Source organism: Muntiacus reevesi, chromosome 4 (assembly GCF_963930625.1).
Source record: "Muntiacus reevesi chromosome 4, mMunRee1.1, whole genome shotgun sequence".
Taxonomy (NCBI): domain Eukaryota; kingdom Metazoa; phylum Chordata; class Mammalia; order Artiodactyla; family Cervidae; genus Muntiacus; species Muntiacus reevesi.
In genome coordinates, this window is record NC_089252.1 from 102,179,989 (window position 1) to 102,185,988 (window position 6,000).

Below are 6,000 nucleotides of genomic sequence, written 5' to 3' on the forward strand. Positions count from 1 at the left end.
ATGTGACTGTTGTGGAAGGAAGGCATGGGGCTTGTGGAGGGGGAGGTGCTCCTCACAAAATTAAGCTAAGGCAGGATTCTTAAAAGTTGACTGTACATAGCCTGTAACAGTTGACTGGGTTCTCAGATCTGCCTATGTCCCATTTACCAGGCTCATTTCCCCCTGATCATCTTTCAGCTCTGATAGAGGTACAGACATTTTTCTGAATTTGTTGCTTTAAGGTCCCTGTGCTGGACTACCACACTCTGCTCTGGCTGTGAACAAAGGCAGTGATTGTTTCTCTAACCGACGACGGCGACCAACTCGTGGTTGGGGGGATTTCCCAAGTTTTAGAAGCTGGAGGGGATGCAGAGACCGAGTGATGGTCCTCAGGTTGAGGACTGCTCTTCCTGATGCTGGTCCAAACATTCCAGGGAGCAGGACAGGTGGCAGGTCCCAGGCAGAGCATGGACATTTCCCACAGGCTGGGCAAGGCCAGGCCAGGCGGAACTCACAGCAGACAAAGGCCGAAGCATGACTGGTGACAGAAGGCAAAAATAAGCAGCACCTGCCTTTGGTTTATGTACTTGAAGTTTGCTGTACTTGAAGATCCTGCACACGGTTATATAACTGTGCATTCTTGACGAGATTCTTTAATCATTGTGATTAAAGTGGGGATTTGGTTTCAGGTACCCGGAACTTAGATCTCAGTCTGCCACTTTTGGGGGGACTCTTAAGCAGGTCACTTGAGCCAATCAGGACTCAGTTTCTACATCTGGGAAATAAGTAATAGCTCAGTACCAAATGGGGCTGAGGTGAGGTTTAATTGTGAGCCCAAGCAGAGTTACGGTCATAGAACCCAGTACACAATGAGCCCCCTTGCCTTTGGGGATGTGGTCACCTGGGGCAGGTTAAGGGATGTACAGTGATAAAGTGTGATCCCCTAGATGTCTCCGTTAGCCCTGGTCTGGGTAGCAGAGGGCCTTAGTGACCACAGTGGAGTCCCTGTCTCCTGGAGGACTCAGTTCTGCAGGCAGTTGGCTTGAACCAACTACAGGAAATGGCTACTTGTAAACTGCTGATAGCCCAGAAGTGAACCCCAAAGTTATTACCTGGCTCCTAGCCAACCTCTTTTTCCTCTGTGTTTCTCTTTCTTCTCTGTCACCACAGCAGAATTTGAGGACCCTCACTGGTGTGGTCCTGTCTTGGACCCTCTGTGCCAGATTTTTCCTTCTCCCTCTCGAAGTCTCCAACCAGGCAGGCCTTCCTTGACCACTGTCCACCCTCATTAGGTCCTGACACACGCCTTCAGGAGCAGCTCCCGTGTTTATTGCCAGACCCTCTCACTCACTAGTCCAGCTGCTCCTTGAGCGCAGGCTGTGCCCCTTGCTTATGCCTTCCATGTGGGCTGGACTTGGGCTTTGCTTCTTTAGCCAGCTTAAGACCCCAGCCCTACCACTGACTGGTCAGCAGGGCAAGTTACCTCATCTCCCTGGTCCTCAGTTTCCTCCTCTGTCTGATGGTGATAAAAATGCACCTGCCTATGGTGTGGTTGTCAGGATAAAGCAGATGGAGGGGATAGTCCGGATAGTCCAGTGCCTGGCACGTGGCAAGTGCGCACAGCCATCATTTGTCTCAGTTGTCATCAGGGTAAGCAGTAACAGTTGCTAGTGAGTTTCAAAAGGCTTCTCAGAAGAGTAAACTGCATCTATTCCTGCTTTGCAAATTGGGGTGAGACCCCCATTCGCTTACCATGATCTCCAGAGCTGAGGGCCACTGGGGTGTCCCACATCCCCGCCGAGTGGCTTGTGTTGTCTCAAGTTTGTACCCCCTGTGGACCCTGTGTCCAGACTGTAGACTTAGGCTTGGTGGTGACCTGTTGTGTATTAGATTCACCCCTGTGAGTTGGACACCTACCACCTGGGCGCGTCCCATACTCCCAGCAGGGTTTATGGCTTAGGTGTAACATCCCACCTTCAGGGCAGGGCGACATTGGATTTGAACCCAGGCATTTCCTGCTCTGAAGCACCTGTCTATCTTTCCACTCCACCTCCTGGTCTTGCTTCTCAGGTCTTCCTCAAGCCCAGATTATGAGAGCAGATGGGACTTGCTTTTAGAGAAAGAAGTCTTTTACTGTATTAACTGCTTGCAGAACATTGCTTAGGTCTGAACATGGAGATGAACACGTTACTCCTTCACAGGTGTCACCATCTCCTGGGGGAGAAGGTTAGTGTTGCTTCATCAACTGGATTCTCCACACTTTTCAAAGAAAGTGTGTGTGTGTGGGGGGGTGCATCTGAACATTGCTAAAGGCAGAAGACTTGAATATTCCTTTCAGTGATCCACTTCTAGCATTTTCTCTGTAGGAAATAACCAGAACTGTGTATCAAAGTTAGTTATGCAAAGATTTTCATCACTAAGCATTATCCCCGATGCTGAGAAGTGAGGATCAATCCAGGTACCATTCAGGACTGCTGATAAGAAGAGGCACATTCATACCACAGACCAACAGGCGACTCTTAACAGTCATGAAGAATATTTTATCACAAGGAAAAGGCTCACAATATGTTAAATGGAAAACAAAAAAGCACACAAAATAACAGTAGATGTTGCTGGGTATCAGTAACCTCAGATACATATGATAACATCATACACTTATGGCAGAAAGTGAAGAGGAACTAAAGAGCCTCTTGATGAAAGTGAAAGAGGAGAGTGAAAAAGTTGGCTTAAAACTCAACATTCAAAAAACTTAAGACTATGGCATCTGGTCCCATCACTTCACGGCAAATAGATGGGGAAACAATGGAAACAGTGACTTTATATTTTTGGCTCCAAAATCACTGCAGATGGTGACTGCATCCATGAAATTAAAAGACACTTACTCCTTGGAAGAAAAGCTATTACCAGCCTAGACAGCATATTAAAAAGCAGAGACATTACTTTGCCAACAAAGGTCTGTCTAGTCAAAGCTGTGGTTTTTCCAGTAGTCATGTATGGATGTGAGAGTTGGACTATAAAGAAAGCTGAGCGCTGAAGAATTGATGTTTTTGAACTGTGGTGTTGGAGAAGACTCTTGAGAGTCCCTTGGACTGCAAGGAGATCCAACCAGTGCATCCTAAAGGAAATCAGTCCTGGGTGTTCACTGGAAGGACTGATGCTGAAGCTCTAGTACTTTGGCCACCTGATGCGAAGAACTGACTCATTGTAAAAGACCCTGATGCTGGGAAAGATTGAAGGCAGGAGGAGAAGGGGATGACAGAGGATGAGAAGATTGGATGGCATCGTCAACTTGATGGACATGATTTGAGCAAGCTCCGGGAGTTGGCGATGGACAGGGAACCCTGGTGTGCTGCAGTCCATGGGATCGCAAAGAGTTGGACACGACTGAGCAACTTAACTGATTACTGGGTGGTGGTGATTGTGGGTGGGTTTTATCTTATTCTTAATATTTCTCTCAGCATTGGTCATACGAGTGGTATTATATTATCAGTGGGCTTTAAATGTGTGATCTCACAGGATGAGTGTTAAAGGTACCTGGTGGGCACTCGATGGCCGGGTTGGTGGTCTCCATCTCGCCTTGCCCTTGTTGTGCCTTCTCAAGAGATGGCTTTCTCCAACTGTGCTCCCTGGTGCCTCATCCCAGCCCCTCACCCCTGCCTCCCTGTCACCAGTTATAGCTCTTCACTCACTCTTTCGTGTGGAGACCTGCAGTACACACCCCAGCTTTCCCAATTGATGACTTAGGTGACAGCCTTGGTCCTATTCTACCTTGTCTTGCAAAGTTAGGAGAGATGGAGCTGAATTCAAGAATGAGCCCTCATGAACTGACTGTTTCAAGGAGAAAAGGTGGCTGATCATCAGTATCTTCCGGCTTCTCCACCAGTTTTCAAACTCCATGGATAGTGACGCACATTTCCTGCTTATTCCCTCCACACACCCCACCACAGGACTCCCTTTGGGTGTATCACCTCTTCCCCAACAGCTTCCTAATCTAAGCCCAGGAGCCAAGTCCTCCTTACCCTCCCCCTAGCAGGCCCAAACCATGAGTAGGTGGGAGGTGATGGGGCACTGCAATATAAACCGTTGTAAGTTTACATAGATTTGTTTCTGGTCTACATATTCCTGCGGATCTGTTCTGATCTCTGGACACCCAGAATTGAAAAACAAAGGAAACTGAGGAGTGCATCCCCAGTAATAGTCAACACGCCCATTGCCTTTGCTGTGTCCGGGAGACTGACCCACTGCATCCCTTCCTCACTCAGCAGCCACGGGGTCCCATCACCTCTGCCTGGGCCTCTCCACGGTCAGGGTCTCGTGCGTCACCCTGGCCACCAAGGCCCCTTTCCATGGGCTTCCAGAAGCGTGCCCTCTGCTCTCCCACCTCTGGGCTTCCACGTCTGTCCTCTGCAGCCCTGTCGCCCCACATCCCACAGGAAGCCTTCCGGTGCTCGAGTCTGGGCCGGCACTTCCTTGTGTGTCTCTCACCACGTCCTGCCCCCTCACCTGCCCAGTGATGGCTCTGACTGTTCCCACGTCAGCCGTGAGCTCCGTGGGGTCAGGGACTATGTCTGTCTGCCTTGTGACACAGTCACTGCTGAGGTTCAGAGTCTGGCGTGGTCTGTGGCATGTAGCAGATGCTCCAGTCATTACATGAATCTAATGGAAACAGAAATTTTATCTCGGACGACGCCACCTGAGTAGAGCACCAGGTGCTGACCTCTGGGGCGGAAGTGCCTGCCGAGCTCTGGGTTGCTGAGCGAGTGGAAGCCCTTTATTATTACCTAATAAACATGGCTGGCTGTAGTAAGTGATCTTCTACCGTGTGGAGGAGGGAGAGTAACAAAAGAGGTTTGGAAGAAAAGGTCGAGGACGAGGGATCTGGATATAGGTTTTGGCCTTGGAGATGGAGTTCTGGAGAGGGTGTGTGATCCTTACACAGGAAAGGGATAGGTCATGAAGCACTGGGTTTGGGGTCAAGGTGTAGTGGAATGAAGTTGCCCCTGTTGGAATGAAAGTTCCTTTCCTCAAGATTGGTCAGTTTCTGGCCCAGAAGGTGGGCTGTGGGCTAGGAAGAGGTCACGCAGCTCTAGGAGGCTGAGTCCCTGCAAAGGAGAGACAGGAGTTTGCAATAAAGGGAGTCTCAGCTGTGCCATATGAAGGTCTGAATGCCTGGTGCTGGTGATGGTGTGTGGGGGTGGTGGTGCCTGGGCTGGGAGATTTACAACCCAGCGGCTGCTGCCAGGGCAGGTCCCTCCTGGGAAGCCCTCAACATCCTCCTCCCTCTTGTGAGGTGGAATGAGGGGGTGGGGGTTAGAGCTCGCCCCATGGAGAGAGTGAGGAGGTTCACTCAGAACCTGATCCTCGGTTTACTGGCGGTATGGCTGCGGAGAAACTTAGCCCTGGAACTGGTGTTTTCCCCTCTGACCTGGGGGCTGGCTTCACTTTTCTAAGCTTCAGTTCCTGAGACGGCCCATACAAGCCCTACACCTCACAAGGCTCTTGTGAACGTGCAACTAGATCAAGCACCCGAAGTCCTCGCCAGGCACATCAAAGCAGATGATGAACTTTTTCTTTTTTATCATGGTTTGTACTTTCATAAGAGCTCATAACTAGTGTGTAGGGATATTTTTTTATTCCTGACTTTATGGGGTTCTGAGGACTGGAAGAATTTAATCTGTTGAATGGATGAATAAGTACAGAAAATGCTTTTAGTATTTAGATTCTCATGTCTATTTCGGCAGAAAAGACCCAGGCCACACTGCTGGCTGCTGCTCTTTCAAACTCAGCATCCGCCCACAAACGTATTTTCTGAGAACCTGCTGGGCGCGCGGGGATTCGCCTTATTCTCACTCCCACAGTCGGGGAAAGTGAGGCTTGGGCAGGACCAGACACGCCCAAGGTCAGCCTGGTAGGCGAGGCTGCGGCTCCAAGCGCTGACCCGGGCCCTCGCCCGCCGGGGCCGCTCCTGCTGTCCGGAGCTCGGGAGTCGCCACAGCCCCCTCCCGTTGGGATGCAGATCCC